The sequence below is a fragment of the Magnolia sinica genome, chromosome 2 (assembly GCF_029962835.1).
Source record: "Magnolia sinica isolate HGM2019 chromosome 2, MsV1, whole genome shotgun sequence".
NCBI lineage: Eukaryota > Viridiplantae > Streptophyta > Magnoliopsida > Magnoliales > Magnoliaceae > Magnolia > Magnolia sinica.
In genome coordinates this window covers 57,565,111-57,584,664 of record NC_080574.1, presented here as the reverse complement: position 1 = coordinate 57,584,664, position 19,554 = coordinate 57,565,111, and the positions used below count along the sequence as shown (strand labels likewise).

At 40.4% G+C, this 19,554-nt stretch overlaps 1 non-coding gene across 1 annotated transcript; it reads right to left on the bottom strand.

Moving 5' to 3' along the window:
• Positions 1-9,160: 9,160 nt before the first annotated feature.
• LOC131238075 (small nucleolar RNA R71) lies at positions 9,161-9,267 on the bottom strand. Its single transcript, XR_009167495.1, has one exon. It is a non-coding gene; the product is annotated as a small nucleolar RNA R71 (small nucleolar RNA).
• Positions 9,268-19,554: the final 10,287 nt, after the last annotated feature.

Below are 19,554 nucleotides of genomic sequence, written 5' to 3'. Positions count from 1 at the left end.
ACAGAAGCTAATGGGCGCCGATTGGATACTGACAAGGTCAGTAGCCAAATCGCTACTGAAGTGACGTCACCAAGCTCAGTGGACCCCACTATGATGCATGTGTTGTATCCATACCGTCCAACCACTTTTAGAGATCGTTTTATGGCATTAAAAAGAGAATGAAATAGATCTAAAGTTCGATTGGACCCACCATAGAAAATAGTGGGGACAGTGACATCCACTGTTCAAAACTTCTTAGGGGCCACCGTAGTTTCCGATGAAGCTGATATTTTTGTTTTCACTTCATCTCTCTCTCTATGTTAACTTATGAATAGGATGGATCTCAAAAATACATCACCGTGGGCCCTATAAATGTTTCAACGGTGGGTGTGATGGCTACCATGGTTTTCTGTGGTGGGTCCACTTGAAATTTAGATCTATCTCATTCTCTTTGTAATGCCATAAAACCATCTCTACAAATGGTTGGACGGTATGGATACGACAGATGCATCATGGTGGGGTCCACAGTGGTGACATCACTTCAGTAGCAATTTGGCTTTATCCAATCGGCCCCCAAAGCTAATGTATTTGTGTCTTCCCTTCATCCTATGGGAACGGGTTGCATAGAATATATGAAATTTCATGGGGCGGTGAATGATGGAATACGTGCGAAAGCTTGGCTACTTAAATATATAATTAGGTACTTAAACTAATATATCAATTAAACTAAATAAAGCAATTAACTTTAAAGCTTCCAAGTTAATAGAGAGTTCAATTACATAAGGTACAAATGATACGCTAATGAAACAAATAATCTATATATGATAGTGTACGTGTGTGTATTGGATATGCCACATATCAACTCCTAACATTCATCTAATCATACATACATATAATTTATCAATCAACCACATAAGCATAATTAAACATGTATTCAAAGATAATCTCAAACACAAGCATGTATAATGGTTCCATTTTCCTAATCTACTCCCGGCGAACGCACTCAACACATAAGTATACTAGATTTTACTATCAGAGGTTTTAAATCAGGTTCACCTCTAACCTTTATAGCCCCACATACGGACTCCTAATGTAAACTCTCGCCAGAGGCTCCAGCAAGAGGCTTTATTTGCTTTTGAATCGGCTAACCAACAATATCGGTCTTAATCCAAGGACTTACGTTTACTCCTGTCGGAGGCTCCCACGGAGACTAACACGTACACACCCGTGTCCAATGACATACATAAGGAAATACACACGTACTCACCCGTGTCGGTGGCAATATGGTCCTATATAAGAACCTAAATGAGTTTGGATTACAAACTCTACTACACAAGAAAGGAGTGTGTGAACTCTTACAATGTGATAACTTACTTGTCGAATTAAGCCCCTTTTGTAGTGCCTTCTTGGGTTGCTTCATCGATGCTTTCGCATACTTCGATTACCTCCCATTTTACTCCATGAATCATTGATACGAATGTATTGCTAATGCCTCAGCTCCTACGGTCACTTACCTTGAATATGAAGTGTCAATGAGGTGACCAAGGCAAGGAAGCATGGATGAATCTCCTACAACTCACAAAAATGTTGTAATCCTAGGGATTCACATATAGGTTTAAGATGTGTGGTATGTGGAAAAATATCTAGCCTCATTCACACTGAAAACCCCTCTTAATGCCCAAATGTTGAATGCCCAATATGTAGGAACCAAGTTCTAACAGTTTTTTTTATAATAAAAAAAATAAAAATAAAAATTAAAAAAGGAAAAAAATCAGTCAGTTAGATCGATCAAGCGATGCCTTCAATCAATCAAAATTCCCTTCAATGAGATCGAAGGCTGGTTTAATGGCATCGAAAAATTCCACAAAATATGCAGTTTGTTCCTGGACATTTCTAGGCACCTTCGATTGATCGAGCCCTATAGATCGAGACCAATCGAGGATCACTCGATGGGATCGAAAACCACACTAAAACTGTTGTTTTGAGCGTATGATTTCACAGCAGCTTCGCACCTCTGAAAAGGATGAGCTCTCAGTCCTAGAGGGGGGTGAATAGGACTATGACAAAATAAAAAATTACAGAACAGAAATAATAAATAACTGAATTAAACGCAGATGTCAATCGTAATAGTATTGAGAAATTAATTCAAACATTTGTTCAAAGGACAACCTTACACCAAAAACAAATGTTTATAGTAGGACAACCTATTTTCTTGAACTCCGTAAGGATCAAGATAACAAACTAAAACAAGAGACAAATAATGAAAGTTATCTACTACAATCATTCATCACATGTACATGAAAGAAAGAATTACAAACATTCAGCACACATCCATCACATACATCATCATCCACCTTAAACACTAAGATATATAGTGGTTCGGTGTGTACATGTTGAGGGTCAAATATTGCATATCATACCCAGTTGTTGCCTAGATTTATGAACATGGTACCATTTAATAGCCCATTTTAATCATGTTTCTGTTGCAAGGTGGAATTGCGAGCTGGGACTGGACCGGGATGCTAAAAGCATGGAATTAATGTTCTGAAGACACCAGAGCAAGGGACACACTCCAGAGAACCAAGTCTGAAGAATTTACATGCCAAGGATCCGATAAAATCAAGTCATTCACGTTAAAGAGGCCTAAAATTGGTAAAGAATGCAAGATCACATAGTTCTCGCCATCTGATTGGTTCAAAACTGCATGCATGGCCTGAGGGATATAAATGAACCGTACATATCAAATTTCAGCCCTCAGATCACTATGGAAGTGGCCCAACAGTTAGATCAGCCCATAGAACAGCGATTTGGGGCCCACCTGATCTCTGTATATGCCTTGATTTTGGTCTCATCTCCTTAAATTAGATGAGAAGTCAGATGGACGGAGCGAATTTCTGTAAAACATCAAGGTGGGGCCCACTTTACATGGCCGGTGCACACAGCAGGCGTACGCCCGCTGTGCACTGGACCAGGGTCTCCCGATCAACAAAGGAGACCCGTCTCCCTCTCCTTCTCGAGCACGGACAACCAGCGAATGCACCAGCGTCCGCTGATCTCACGTAGTGGGGTCCACCTTTCATCCAGATCGTCCATCTAAACCGACCATTAAGTCCAGAGGGAGGGCGTGACCCTCACCTAGGTGGAGTTTTTCCTGGAAAAAGCGTGGATCGGATTTTAACAGTCCAAACGCAGGACGGACGGTAGGGAGAAAATTCTGTGGGCCACACCGAAATCAGTCCAAAACTGACCATTCCCAACTAGTTTTTCGAGGGGAAATCAATGGACGGTGTAGATTTCTTTGTAAAATCTGATAATGACCTCCACCGATCTTCGCAGAGGCCTTTATTTCCGCAGGCCTTTTCGTCCGTGAAAAAATGGCCGCTGTAGGCCGGTTCCGTGATCCCAATCACGGTCGGATTGATAATCCAGACCGTCCATTAGAATCCCACGGTCCCTGTTATCATAGCCTAGGTGACAAAATTCCAAGAAATAGCGATGATGAGTTCTCAAACCATGCGAACGCAGGTAGGATGGTCGTAAGATCAATCAGGTGGGCCACATCAAAAGCACTCCAAAACCATCTAATCACGACCATTTTTTGGCTACGAATTCAATGAATGGAGCAGATTTTTCCTCCGACACCGATCATGGGCCCACTGCGCTTCACAGCGCAAGAAATTTCACAGGCCTGTGTCTGAGAAAACTAGCCGTTGTGGGCCGTTGTGCGATCTTGCTCATGGTTGGATATGTGATCCGGACCATCCAGAAGAGATAGAGGGTGGCCACGACCTAGCCATGACGTCTAATCAGGTTTTTCGGTGCTCCTTTTGCCAGAAAAACTCCATCCAAACGCAAGGTGTTTGCGTTTTTCGCTGCGCACACACGATTGCTGCGTAAGCTACACTCCAACGACCTCAGCTAGCCGACCGACTCTCTTTGGCTATGAAAGGAAAAGAGAGGAAGAGACGAAAGGGGAAGAGGTTTGGGACCGGTGGAAAAGAAGGGAAAAAAAAGAAGATCTTGGCTGCTGGAACGTGAGAGAGAGAAGGAGACAATAGTGGGTTTTCTTCTTTTCCTTCATATTTCTGTTACTTTTTATTTGTTTTGTTAAAAGGTTCAGCCCATTCATGTGTGGATAAACCTCTTAGCTAAGGCTAAGAGGTGAAGCCTGTAGCAAGATGGGAGATACTATTTCATGCTTTTAATTTAAATTTATGAACTGAATTTGATTTTAGTTGATTATTAAAGGAATGTTTTCTTAGTCTTTAATGGTCTGTTGTGACTGAAATTACAATAAGTTTGCAATGACTTTGAATATTTCTTTTTCCCTTTTGATGTTTATGACGTCAGGAAGCCCTGTTGTTCACCATCGTCTCCTGGGCATGGTTGGATGATGGTACCCTTCCTAACTTTCATGCACTGTTGATTGGTTGGTAATTAGTTTAATCTTGTTGTTTGCTTTGTCTCCTGGGCATGGTTAGATGATGGAATCCATTCTAATTCATATACCTATCATCTTGTGAAGACTAGATCAAGTAAGTTCAGTTTAATTTCCATGATTTTTGAAGCAGGCATAAGATTTCCCTGATCTCTACAAGTGGATCCTCTGAATCCTTAGTTTCTTATCTCTGATATCTCTTAAGTTTTTCGATAATTATTCCACAATTATTCCTTAAATTCTATTTGATTTAGATTACATCTTAGGCTATTTCTATTTCTACCTAGTTTCAGATAACGTACAGGTTTCAGTCCCTTGGGATTCGACCTCGGTCTCACCGAGTTTATTACTACATCACAACCCTATACTTGGGGAGTGAACAAGTTTTTGGCGCCGTTGCCGGGGATTGACGGTTACGTTTTCTGAAATTAATTAGTTTTAGAATTAGGTTAGGATTAGGATTTTACTAACTTTAGGTTAAAGGTTTTTATTTTATTTTGTTTTTAGAAACTAACCTGTTTTCCTGATTTTGTAGGACCCTAACATGAGTTTCTAAATTGGTAATTCCTTCCTAATTTCTCTACTTTTTCTATTCTTAAAATTAGGGTTTAAATTTTAGAAATTTTCTAATTCTAGTATCCTCCTATCTATAGGAAATAGTTTATTTTTAGAAACTTTCCTCTTTTGTTTTTAGAAACTAGGTTAGTTATTTCCCTTTTTAGAAATTAACTTTCTATTTTATTTTTAGTAACTTTCTAATTTTAACTCTTTTAGAATCTAATTTTGTTTCCTAATTTTCTACTTATAGAATTTTTGTTTAGAAACTAACTTTCCTATTCTGTAGGCCTTTAAGATAGAAATTTCTAATTCGGTGAGTTCCTTCTCTCTACGTTCTATTTTTCAATTCTCTTTTAGTAATTTACTTTCTAGTTTAGGATTTTTCTTCTCTTTTTTAGAATCTAACTTATTTTATCTTGTTTTCTAGGTTTTTAACTTAGGGACTCCAAGTTGGTAACTTCTTTCCAAACCCCTCTTTCTTTTTTTTAGATTTTATTTTCCTTTCTTAGGGTTAGGTTTTAAATTTGATTGAGGGCTATGAGTGTTTCATGCCCAAGTGGGCCCGTGACAACACTCGACGTCTCTTGACTGAAGGAGGATTGGTTGAGGGGTTGACTATCCATCGCAGGACTAGACACCACTCGAAATCCCCTGAGTTAATTGAAGTTATGGCTGAAGACCAACCTCCTCTACTTCCACCCAGGGTAGAGGATACCCAAGATGAGAATGAGGTGCATCAGTGTAACGCCCTGAAATTCTGGGGTCGAGCATAACTCAGCTCCCGAGTTCCAAAACATCACTTATGCAACATATTTAATGATGGATGTATGTTGACTATATTAGTGCATAAAACATGGAATAGATTAAGCCAAAACACAGATATGATTCAGGGATAAGTGAATAAAGCAAGTGAAAGACTTATAGAAAAATATGTGTACAAGTGTAAATCCCTGAAGTATATATACAAACCAGGTCGCATGAAAGTGTTACTTAACAAAATTATGAGTATCAAGTTACATCATTTAAATTCCCAAAAATAATCCCAGCATCCCTTGCATTAGACCAAGGCTCGTCAGAACCCGTCTGAAAACTGCATATAAGAGAAAGCAGCCTCATCATCATCCATCTCCCGCTCTGCCTCAGAAGTCGCATCAACATCTGCAACATCAAAACCTAAGACAGAGTCTGGTGGGTGTTTAACACCGCCCCAGAAACGTGGGAGTGAGTGATCAACTCAGTGGAACAATAAGGCACTGGTTAACATGTTATCAGTTCAATCAAATAGTAATGATAAAGCAGAACAATTAAATAAATCCTAAGTACTCTTGTTAATGCAAGGATGTATGCAATATAATGCGTGCCCTCACGCGTACACCCTCAGAGTCTTCATCTTACGTTATGCATGACACCACCTCAAAGTGTGCCACATCTACAAAGCACATGCAAATGCGGTGCATGGATATGATTACCAAGCTGTTATTAGTCCTTTTCATACAGCAGGATTGGGAAGCTAAGATACCTTCCTCATGTCACCATCCAAACAGTGATCCATACTAGGGTCGTCAATCCTAGACATCTCATACGATCATATATTTGAGGTCGTAGCAAAGGGCTCGTCACCAATCAATGCACGCCTTTCACACCTTTACTACCATAGTTTGGCTCGTCACCTCATTGCGATATCCAGGTATGCTCGAGGTCACTACAAAGGGCTCGTCACCAATCAATGTAGGCCGACAGCACGAATATAGTGTCCCATACCACCATAATCGGCTCACGAGTTTAAGTGCTCACTGATCACTACGGGGAGTCTCGTCACTCCAGCGTAGGCCGACAGCTCGACCACGGTGTCCCATACCACCATGTACAGCTCATGAGTCTTAGCGGATCAAGGTACCATGGTTATTAGGATTTCACTGGTAAGTTCGGTACCCTAGATTCAAGCAATAGCGTCCATACATGGTGATCATACATCGGACAATCGGGTTACTTGACGAACTCGACTAGCACGAGCGCATGTCGAGTTGAGCGACATAGAGTGCGCAAACACTCCGCGTGGCCAAACCACTGCCGACAACTCTAATACGACTCGGGTTCATCTAATATGTCCTACATGGCGAAAGCAACCTCAACCACGATCATAAAGCAGATTACCGATTTCCTAGACTAATGCATAGTCCCACACACATTACACTACAACAGATATTCATATTGAATGTAAAATAGTAATGGAACAACAACTTAATTCAAGTGGTACTCAAGCATCTGAAGAATATCAACTTAAAATAAATGTAAGCATAGCAATGCTTGAAATTAAATAACATGGAATGTAACTTGCATAAAGGAAATCATGCACATCAATAGGAGTGTTGAGAATCACTTCTCAACGCCCGCAATTAGTGTAGTAAGTTACACTTTAGATCATTCAGGCATTTCTACAAACACTTAGAATACATGGCACAACATACATGACGTATGTTGAAATACATGCATTTGGACAATTCCTTTTACCAAGGAGTTGTCAAACATACATCTAGCATACATACACGACAAATAATCATGGCAAACACAAGTGCATAATTTATACGTATACGGTACTTTATACATACACATAGAATATAAAAATCTCAATATAACACATGCATATCAGGAAAGCAACGTAAACACAACATTTGGCATGTGAAATCTCATCCATAACGAGAATAAATCATTAACTGGCATTGAAAGCCTTGAAAACCATAACCTATACACTTAAAGTCCGCACCTTAAGCAAGGAAAGAAACACCGAACTGATTTAGACGAGTTATCTTCGTCAACGGCGATAGAATACCCTAAAGCAAGAATAGAAATGAGATACAATAACACCAAAACTATTCTAAGCTCTAACACAGATTAGGGTTAAGTTAACTTACCCCAAGATGAACTCAGAATCGTCAGAATAACGATTCAAAGTGAAGGTTCAAGGATGAAGAAGAATAAGAAAGAATCCAAGATGATTCACCAACTTCTCTCTCACTATCTCTCTTTTCCACTCTCTTTCCAAGCTAGGGTTAGAGAAAATTCGTATGGAAAAGCGGGCTAGGGTTTAAGGACTATAAATAGGCCTATTATTGATGAAAATAACCCATATAACCAAAACCTGCATCTTACGATCCAACGAAGCACTTCTGGTGGGCCTATAACCACGAAAGGTCGGACTTAACCTTACTGACCATGGATCTAGGTCAAGTTGAGTTTTCATACCGACCGGCTCTTCAGATCAACCGTGGCGGACCACACTCAATTCAACGGTCACAGAATCTCGATCAGGTCCACAAGTACTAGGATATGCCTGGGCCACCTTCCCTGATCAGAGGGTGAAATGGGGTCAGAATCCAACGGTCAAATAGCTTAAAATCATCGCGCAAGCGACACGACTCAGATTTCATAAACACTTATTAAATATCCAACCGTTCTCACACTCTTCACTCCGAACTCAATCAAATCGACCCAGAACATCACATGGACTTGATTTTCGAGGTGATGGTCAAGCCCAACATAGTGACCGCAACAGCCTAAGATCATCGCTATTGGACTTTCGACGCGCGGTCCAGGTCCGATCCAGAACTTCCAAAAATTCCCCAGAACAACTGGATTTAGCGATGGATCTCAGATTTCAGAGTAACGTAGCGCTAACTAATCTACAAGTTTTGAGCCATGCAGATACAATTTAAAGTGATTGATGCAAATTTCACAAGCAATCGAGTATAGTGCTAATTACCCCAAAAACAACTACTTAAGGAAAGATTAACACAAAATTTCCAAGGTCGTTACAATCAGGCACCCCCGCCTCGTACTTTACGAGATTATCTACAACCGACGGGAGTAAGTACGCCCTCATGTATGTTTTTTCCTAAAAACACAGGACAAATGGACATCAAGCCAGGAGTTATCCAACTCCTTCCCAAATTCCATGGACTTGAATCAGAAAGTCCATATTTACATTTGAAAGAGTTCGATGAGATTATAGCTACATTATATTTTCCTAATGTATCTGAGGATACAATCAAGCTGAAACTCTTTCCTTTTTCCTTAAAAGAGAAGGCTAAGACGTGGTTACATTCACTGCGTCCTAGATCCATTGGCACATGGAACGACTTGCAGAGGGAATTCATAAAAAAATTCTTCCCACATCATAAAATGATTACCCTCAGAAAAGCAATCATGAACTTTGCCCAAAAGGAAGAAGAAACATTCTTCCAATGTTGGGAGTGGTTCAAAGATTTGGTCAGTTCATGCCCACAACACGGATTTGAAACGTGGCGTATTACAAATTTCTTCTACGATGGACTGACATCTTCCATGCGCCAAATGGTCGAGACAATGTGTAATGGAGAGTTCATTAATAAAGAGGTCGACGAGGTATGGTACTACCTCAACAGTCTGGCTGAAAAAACACAATCTTGGGACTATTATCCAAAATCAAACACCACGTCTAGGCCAACTCAATTAAAGGAGAAAGGTGGATTATATCTCTTGAAAGAAGAGGATGATCTCAAGTGTAAAGTGACTGCGCTCATAAGAAAAGTTGAGGCCATGGAAGGAAAGAAGGATAATGTTAATGAAATTGTTTGCGGCATCTGTGATTGCAACATTCATACAACTAAAAATTGTCCTACAATACCCGCCTTTCGAGGAGTGTTGAATGAACAACCTAATGCCGTAAACAACTATCAAAGACCTTTTACTGGACCTAACTCCAATACGTACAATCCTGGTTGGAAAAATCATCCAAATTTTAGTTGGAGGAATGGACAAACGGCTACCCCTCAAGGTTTCTTCAATCAAAGTCCAAATCAAGTGAAACCTTAAGAGGAACCGGTTCAAAATTCCATGCAAGAGCTGGCTCAGGCAATGCGGGGAATTATAGATTTTATGCAAAAGATAGATTCTCGTATAATGGTTATAGAAAAGGGGATGCTTCCTGCACAACCTCTCCCTAATCCTAAACCGCAGTACGAGATTAGTGATCCCAGCTCTTCAAATCAGATGGGGCACGCTAAATTCATCACCACTCTTAGGAGTGGAAAAATCATTGATAAAACTCTTCCGGTTAGGCCCGAAAAGCCTCAAGAACCAGAAGAGGACAACAATGATGAATCTAGTGATGCCCCACAAAAATTAGAACCGGAACTTCTAGAGAAGCCAGTTGCTCCGTTCCCCCAACGGTTGGTTGCACCAAAACGTCTTTCTAACTCTCAGGATATTCTGGAGGTGTTGAAACAAGTGAAAGTTAACATTCCTCTACTTGATGTCGTGAAACAGATTCCTTCATATGCCAAATTTCTGAAAGACTTATGCACGACCAAAAGACGGCAAAGTATTCAAAAGAAAATCTTCTTGACTGAGAAAGTGAGTGCCATCCTGAAGCAAGACGTGCCGCAGAAATTCAAGGATCCCGGTAGCCCAACTATATCATGTGTAATCGGGAACCATCGAATTGATCACGCACTTCTTGACTTAGGAGCGAGCGTAAATCTGATTCCCTACTCGGTATACAAACAGTTAGGTTTGGGTGAATTAAAACCCACCCTGACCACACTACAACTTGCTGATCGCTCTGTTCGTGTACCAAGAGGGATAATTGAGGATGTGTTAGTCCAGGTCAATAGATTTTACTACCCTGTAGATTTTATCATCCTAGACACCGAACCCATCAATAACATGAGCACTCAGATTCCCGTCATTCTTGGTCGCCCATTCCTTGCCACGTCAAATGCAATTATCAATTGCAGGAATGGTGTCATGACTATGTCTTTTGAAAATTTGACATTGGAGTCAAATATCTTTTTCAATAACAACAGTAACTCAGAGGATGATGACGATTTCCACGACATTAACATGATCGACTCTTTCGTGGAAGATACGACACCTCTAACCTTATCCTCCGACCATCTAGAGACATGCCTGGCCCACTCCCACGATTTTGATGATGACATGATTAGGGAGACTTGCGCCTTGCTTAATACTGCACCGGTACTTGAAGTTAACCGATGGAGGCCACAATTTGAAGAATTGCCACAAATCGATGTGGTGCCTCTACCATCTAACCTCAAGCCACCGAAGCTTGACCTAAAACCTTTGCCCTCTGATTTGAAATATGCCTATTTAGGTCAAGATGAGACATATCCGGTGGTGATCTCTGCCCACCTGGAGAAAGAACAGGAGAGTATGCTCATATCTACTCTCATTGAGCATAAAGGAGCCCTACTCTCATTGAGCATAAAGGAGCCCTAGGATGGACGATAGCGGACCTCAAGGGAATCGATCCCTCAATTTGTACTCACCGCATATATCTTGAGGATAATGTAAAAACCGCTCGACAACCACAACGTAGACTAAATCCAAACATGAAGGAAGTGGTTAAGGCCGAGGTTCTTAAACTATTGGACGTGGTTATCATATACCCTATATCTGATAGTCAATGGGTGAGTCCAACTCAAGTGGTCCCTAAGAAGTCCGGAATCACCATTGTAGCCAATGCTAATAATGAACTCGTGCCAACTAGAGTCACTACTGGTTGGAGAATGTGCATTGACTACAGGAAGTTGAATACCGTCACGAGGAAAGACCACTTTCCTTTACCATTCATTGATCAGATCCTAGAAAGGTTAGTTGGTCATTCCTATTATAGTTTCTTTGACGGGTATTCGGGCTACAACCAGATAGAGATAGCCCCTGAAGACCAGGAAAAGACCACATTTACATGTCCCTACGACACCTTTGCCTACCGAAGGATGCCATTCGGACTATGTAATGCCCCTGCCACCTTTCAGCGATGTATGCTTAGTATCTTTTCTGATATGGTGGGGCAATATCTAGAGGTCTTCATGGACGATTTCTCTGTTTACGGTCCATCTTTCAACAAGTGCTTGGAAAGTCTTAAATGTGTGCTGAAAAGATGTGAAGAAAAGAACTTGGTACTTAATTGGGAGAAGTGTCATTTCATGGTTCAGAAGGGAATTGTCCTTGGGCATATCATCTCATCCAAGAGAATAGAGGTAGATAAGGCAAAATTTGATCTTATCTCTAACCTACCTCCACCCAAGAACATCAGAGACGTGCGATCCTTCTTAGGACACGCAGGATTTTACAGGCGATTCATAAAGGACTTTAGTCTCCTCTCTCATCCTTTATGTAATCTTCTTCAAAAGGATGCTCCGTACGAGTGGACTGAGCAATGCCAAGAAGCTTTCACCAAGCTTTAGGGCACGTTAACTACTGCACCTATCATGCAGCCACCCGACTGGAGCCTTCCTTTTGAGCTTATGTGCGACGCTTCTGATTATGCTCTTAGAGCAGTTCTAGGCCAGAGAAAGGATAAGAGACCCTACGTCATCCATTACGCGAGTAGGACTTTAAATCCGGCCCAAGTGAACTACTCAACTACGGAAAAAGAACTCTTAGCCATAGTGTTCGCCTTGGACAAATTTAGGTCCTACCTGATCGGATTCAAGATCATTATCTATACAGATCATGCGGCACTGAAGTATCTTCTTTTTAAGAATGATTCTAAGCCCCGCCTGATACGATGGATCCTTCTACTCCAAGAATTTGATTTGAAAATTAAAGATAAAAAATGAGTAGAAAACGTTGTGGCCGATCACCTTTCTCGCCTTAATACCTCTGATTCTCTTGAGACAACCCATATCAACGACATGTTCCCTAATGAACAACTGTTCAGAGTCTCCCATTCACCTTGGTTCGCTGATATTGCTAATTATCTTGCTACAGGTGCCATTCCGACACAGTGGACTACGCAAGATAAGAAGAAATTCTTCACCGAGGTGCGCAACTTTTTCTGGGATGATCCTTATTTGTTTAAATATTGCCCAGACAAAATCCTAAGGAGATGTGTACCAGACGATGAGCATCAGAGTGTTATCTCATTCTGTCACTCACAGGCCTGTGGTGGTCACTTTTCTGCTAAAAAGACCATAGCCAAGATTCTGCAGTGTGGCTTTTACTAGCCCACTATGTTTAGGGACACTCATGAGTTTTGCAAAGCTTGTGAGCGTTGTCAGAAATTGGGAGCATTGTCCCGTCGAAATATGATGCCTTTGAATCCCATCCTTATCATTGAAGCATTTGATTGCTGGGGCATCGATTTCATGGGACCATTCCCCCAATCGTTTGGAAATCTGTATATTTTGCTCGCTGTGGATTATGTCACTAAATGGGTCGAAGCAATTCCATGTCGAACTAATGACCATCGCACGGTCATTAAATTCCTAAAAGAAAACATCCTTTCTCGATTCGGAACACCTCGAGCCATTATTAGTGATGGGGGCCCACACTTTTGTAATAAACTATTTGAGAGCTTAATGAAGAAATACGGTATCTCTCATAAGGTAAGCACCCCATACCACCCATAGACAAGTAGGCAAGCTGAGATTTCTAATAAGGAAATTAAAAATATTCTGGAGAAAACGGTTAACCCTGATCGTAAGGATTGGTCAATCCAATTGACCGATGCCTTATGGGCATACGTACTGCTTTTAAAACCCCTATTGGAATGTCTCCCTTTAGACTTGTCTATGGGAAAGCTTGTCACTTGCTTGTGGAGCTGGAACATAAAGCATACTGGGCGATCAAAAATCTTAATTTCAATCTGGACAACGCTGGCTCACTACGCAAACTTCAATTGAATGAACTTGAGAAAATCCGGAATGATGCGTACGATAATTCAAGAATTTACAAGGACAAGATGAAAGCATTTCATGACCAACACATTTTACAAAAATCATTCACGCCTGGTCAGAAGGTCCTTTTGTACAATTCTCGATTACATCTCTTTCCGGGTAAGCTTCGATCTCGTTGGACCAGCCCTGACATTGTTGTTACCATTTTTCCTCATGGGGCCGTTGAGATAAGAGATCCCGACAATGGCAAGGATTTTAAAGTCAATGGACATCGATTGAAACCATTTGTCGAGAAATTTGATTCAGAGGACATGTCCATGCCCTGACTGCTCCTGTTTACCAGGATTGATCTCCTAGTCTGATGGAGGTAAAGGTAGGTTTATCGCTTTCATAGGACTAGAGTTGTTGCTTTATTTGTCCGGCTGAAGACGGTAAACTTAGCGCTCCTAGGAGGCAACCCAGCTCGTCATTTCATTTCATTTTTATCATTAGTTAGTTCAATGTTTGTGGGTAACATTACTACAAACCCTCACGAGACTACAACTCGTCCACTAGGGGCAACCTAGGGGTTTAAAGGCTTGTTGCATATGCTAAATGCAATCGAGAGCACCTATGAAAGTGGTATAGGTAGGATTTTATTTTTGTTATTTTTTTTTTGTTGCCTTCTCTCTCGTGCTGACCGACGCTCATGCTGCGATCTCTTGGAAAGTGTCTCTCGACTCATCATCTAGGTACTATCTTCCCATCACTTCATATTTACTTTTCGTTGTCCCAAGTGCATTGCATGCTCATATCTTTTACATTGAGAACAATGTAGATTTTAGGTTGGGGGTGGGAGATTAGGTGACCTACTCAGCATTTTCTTGGTCTTGAACAAAAATTGTAAAAATTTTAAAATTTTTCTGGAACTTCTTGTGAATGCGAAGTGATTTTGATGGTCGTCTTAAATGTAGACTTACAAGATACATGATGTTGGTAATTTATGTCTCTTGGATTTAGTTGTCTAATAAATTTCACAGTTGAGAGTGACTTATCAATCCATGATTAGAAGTTTTAAACATTGACTGAATCATAATTTTACATGTCACATCTCGCTTAGACTTTGAGGTTTCAGTTCAATATTGAAAGACTAACTTGGTAATCTCTAAACATGAAAGGAACGAACTTGGAAAATGGAATGGATTGGGCGAACAGTCTTTACCATAGGTTTGCTCCCTATAGGTGAGGATTTGACCCCCCATGGATGATAGTTGAAACAAGAGTGGGTGTGAAGTTTTTACCATAGGTTTGCTCCCTATAAGTGAGGATTTAATTCCCCTTCTTGGCATTACTTAAAAAATAAAAAATTTTAAAAAAAAATGATGAAAAATTAAAAGAATGAAAAGATGATGTGGGAGGCAAGTTTTGGTTATCATGAATTCTCTTATTGGTTACCAATGATATCCTTAATTAGAGAAGTGAATTTTAATGTTGATAAGTCGAGATTAGACTATGCATCAATGGAATTCAATGTTTAAAATTGTTCTAATTGATGAACTTAATTATGAAGTTTACCATGTGCTTGAGTCTAGGAGAGAATTATACCTAACAATTCATGGATCTTAGATTTGTCGTATCTGACTCGTTTCTCAAAATATCACTTGGTTTCACAAGAATTGTCTCGTAATTCTCAACTTACTTTTCGCATATTTTGCTCGGGACTAGCAAAATGCTGGCTGGGGATTGTGTTGAGGGTCAAATATTGCATATCAGACCCAGTTGTTGCCTAGATTTATGAACATGGTACCATTTAATAGCCCATTTTAATCATGTTTCTGTTGCAAGGTGGAATTGCGAGCTGGGACTGGACCGGGATGCTAAAAGCATGGAATTAACGTTCTGAAGACACCAGAGCAAGGGACACACTCCAGAGAACCAAGTCTGAAGAATTTACATGTCAGGGATCCGAGAAAATCAAGTCATTCACGTTAAAGAGGCCCGAAATTGGTGAAGAATGCAAGATCACATAGTTCCCGCCATCTGATTGGCTCAAAACTGCATGCATGGCCTGAGGGCCATAAATTAACCGTACATATCAAATTTCAGCCCTCAGATCACTATAGAAGTGGCCCAACAGTTAGATCAGCCCATAGAACAGCGATTTGGGGCCCACCTGATCTCTGGATATGCCATGATTTTGGTCTCATCTCCTTAAATTAGATGAGAATTCAGATGAACGGAGCAGATTTCTGTAAAACATCAAGGTGGGGCCCACTTTACATGGCTGGTGCACACAGCAAGCGTACGCCCGCTGTGCAGTGGACCAGGGTCTCCCAGTCAACAAAGGAGACCCATCTCCCTCTCCTTCTCGAGCACGGACAACCAGCGGACGCACCAGCATCCGCTGATCTCACTTAGTGGGGTCCACCTTTCATCCAGATCATCCATCTGAACCGACCATTGAGTCCAGAGGGACGGCGTGACCCTCACCTAGGTGGAGTTTTTCCTGGAAAAAGCGTGGATCGGATTTTAACACTCCAAACGCAGGACGGACGGTAGGGAGAAAATTCTGTGGGCCACATCGAAATTAGTCCAAAACTGACCATTCCCAACTGGTTTTTCGAGGGGAAATCAATGGACGGTGTAGATTTCTTTGTAAAATCTGATAATGACCTCCACCGATCTTCGCAGAGGCCTCTGTTTCCGCAAGCCTTTTCGTCCGTGAAAAAATGGCCGCTGTAGGCTGGTTCCATGATCCCGATCACAGTCGGATTGATAATCCAGACCGTCCATTAGAATCCCACGGTCCCTGTTATCATAGCCTAGGTGACAAATTTCCAAGAAACAGCGATGATGTGTTCTCAAACCATGCGAACGCAAGTAGGATGGCCGTAAAATCAATCAGGTGGGCCACATCAAAAGCACTCCAAAACCATCTAATCACGACCATTTTTTGGCTACGAATTCAATGAATGGGGTAGATTTTTCCTCCGACACCGATCATGGGCCCACTGCACTTCACAGCGCAAGAAATTTCACAGGCCTGCGTCTGAGAAAACTGGGCGTTGTGGGCCATTGTGCGATCTTGCTCATGGTCGGATATGTGATCCGGACCGTCCAGAAGAGATAGAGGGTGGCCACGACCTAGCCATGACGTCTAATCAGGTTTTTCGGTGCTCCTTTTGCCAAAAAAAAACTCCATCCAAATGCAAGGTGTTTGCGTTTTTCGCTGCGCACGCACAGTTGCTGTGTAAGATACACTCCAACGACCTCAGCTAGCCGACCGACTCTCTTTGGCTATGAAAGGAAAAGAGAGGAAGAGACGAAAGGGGAAGAGGTTTGGGACCGGTGGAAAAGAAGGGAAAAAAAAGAAGATCTTGGCTGTGAAACGTGAGAGAGAGAAGGAGATAATAGTGGGTTTTCTTCTTTTCCTTAATATTTCTGTTACTTTTTATTTGTTTTGTTAAAAGGTTCAGCCCATTCATGTGTGGCTAAACCTCTTAGCTAGGGCTAAGAGGTGAAGCCTGTAGCAAGATGGGAGATACTATTTCATGCTTTTAATTTAAATTTATGAACTGAATTTGATTTTAGTTGATTATTAAAGGAATGTTTTCTTAGTCTTTAATGGTCTATTGTGACTGAAATTACAATAGGTTTGCAATGGCTTTGAATATTTCTTTTTCCCTTTTGATGTTTATGACGTCAGGAAGCCCTGTTGTTCACCATCGTCTCCTGGGCATGGTTGGATGATGGTACCCTTCCTAACTTTCATGCACTGTTGATTGGTTGGTAATTAGTTTAATCCTGTTGTTTGCTTTGTCTCCTAGGCATGGTTAGATGATGGAATCCATTCTAATTCATATACCTTTCATCTTGTGAAGACTAGATCAAGTAAGTTCAGTTTAATTTTCATGATTTTTGAAGCAGGCATAAGATTTCCCTGATCTCTACAAGTGGATCCTCTGAATCCCTAGTTTCTTATCTCTGATATCTCTTAAGTTTTTCGATAATTATTTCACAATTATTCCTTAAATTCTATTTGATTTAGATTACATCTTAGGCTATTTCTATTTCTACTTAGTTTCAGATAACGTAGAGGTTTCAGTCCCTTGGGATTCGACCTCGGTCTCACCGAGTTTATTACTACATCACAACCCTATACATGGGGAGTGAACAGTACACCAACTGTTCTTAAACAGCCACACCTACTCTAATCACAACCCACGTGAAATTGGCATTCACTATAAAACAAGGTTTTCTCAGGTTCACCTTAAAACCTATACAATTGTGTTTTCAAATGGGTTATCACAATCACAAACCCCATACACTGAGATTTTCTGGCTATCTCAGTCAAAACTACAATAGAGATTTTCCTAGATATCTCAAATAAACCAAATAGCAAATAATTAAAATGTACTTATTTTCTTCTTTGAAGATGTTGCTTAATCTAGCCCGTAAAACCACTTCGCTTGATGTAGATGTTCAATGTCTAACAAATATAATCAAGGGTTCTAAGTTCTAAGCAGATTTTAAATTATCTCAAACCTTGGGCTACGTGTTTGAATTCCTTGGATCTCAAAAGATAGATTAACAGCTTCCTTTAAAATAAATCAGATTCACAGTAATGAGATCAAGGAATTACAAAAACAAATAAGCTAATAAAGAATATTAAATTACCGGACTAAACCTTGATAATAACAGGGACTTTTCTCTCAAAGTGGAAGCTTTCTGTGGATTTTCTGAATTGATTTAGAATGAGAAAAGACCTCTATTTATAGGCTGAAAATCGGTTCCTTCGATTGGTCTAAGGTTCAACCAAATTTCAAATTTCCTGGTGCGATCGGATAAAATCGACCTGTAACTGGTCGAGTGGCCAGCTCGATTGGTCGAGCATGCTCCACGACTGGTGTGAGACCCTCTAAAATATTGTTAGACTTTGAGTCGAGTGGTCCACGACTGGTCGAGCTAGTATCCACGACTGGTCGAGCAGGGTGCTCGACTGGTCATGGCTCTACCAGAAAAACTCGAAATTTGAATTTAAACTAGGACTAGTCAAAGCAAATCCTGGACTGGTCAAACCAGAGCCTGGACTAGTCGAACATAGGTTAGGACTGGTCGAATTTAAGCATATTTAAAGTATAATAACCCTTAGATATATGCATAAGAAATGACTTAAACCTAAGGTCTTTCTAGGGTCATATATACCTGAAATATTGGACATTGAACTTAAACCTTCACTTACTTCAGATCTTCTATTTGAAGTAGATTTAGTAGTTTGATCATGAAGTAGAGTTTGTTCTTGAAGTAGACTTAATCTTCATGTCTTGCACTTTCCAACTTCATGTGATATTGAAGGTGAACTTTCTATCATACTAGAGCTTGAAAGTGAACTTTCCATCATATGAACAAGTCACACTCTGAATTGTTTTGTCTCATCAAAATTTGACAACAAATGATGCTTTATACATCATAGCACTTACAACCTCTCCTAACCTTACTTATCATGTTCTAATTAAGCTACTAAGGCTAAGGGATGATCAAAAATGTATACCTATTAAGGTTAGGATTATCTATAGGTTATAGTGTTATTTTGGGTCAAGGCTTAAGGTCACCAAGGCACCTTATTTACCTGTTTTTTATGAAAGTGCCCTTGTTTGTCAACTGACGTGATAATTGAGTCATAAAGTCTAGTGAGGACCACACGAAAGACTACAAGCTAAAGACTCAACAAAGTGAAAGTGTTCAAAGATCTTCAAAGTAAACTAAACCTCACATCCCATGACCAAAACACTTCAGGTAATAATCCCCTTAAAAATGTTCTAATCTATCCTAAAATCAACTAGAAAAACATCTAAGGTAGATTAGAAAATATAAAATCATGTCGCAAGAACAAATGAAAAAATCACTAGTCTTAGGCAA